This window comes from Apaloderma vittatum, unplaced genomic scaffold, assembly GCF_000703405.1.
Source record: "Apaloderma vittatum isolate BGI_N311 unplaced genomic scaffold, ASM70340v1 scaffold33901, whole genome shotgun sequence".
In the NCBI taxonomy this organism is placed as follows: domain Eukaryota; kingdom Metazoa; phylum Chordata; class Aves; order Trogoniformes; family Trogonidae; genus Apaloderma; species Apaloderma vittatum.
The window spans coordinates 7,068-7,371 of record NW_009701339.1 but is presented as its reverse complement, the minus strand read 5'-3'; positions in this window follow the sequence as shown (position 1 = coordinate 7,371).

Genomic DNA, 304 nt, shown 5'->3' with positions numbered 1-304 from the left:
TGGCTGAGCCCGTCAAGAGCTGCTGGAGTTTCTTGTGGGTGGGCGAGGTCAGAGGAGTTTTTGTTTCTGCTGCCCAGGGAAGCCGAGCGCTGCGTAGGAAAACTATCCTGGGAACGCACCCTTGTTCAACATTGGGTGTATTTTTGGTCTGGTTTGCATTTTGGGGGGTATAGCCTGGCTATGCCTCCAGACTTGCCCTGGAGCCCCAGGGTTTTCACTCAGCCCGTACCCACAGAGCCCCAGGATGTGTGTCCCAGCTCTGCAGCCTCTGCCCGCCCAGCGCAGAATGAGCCCTGATTCACCG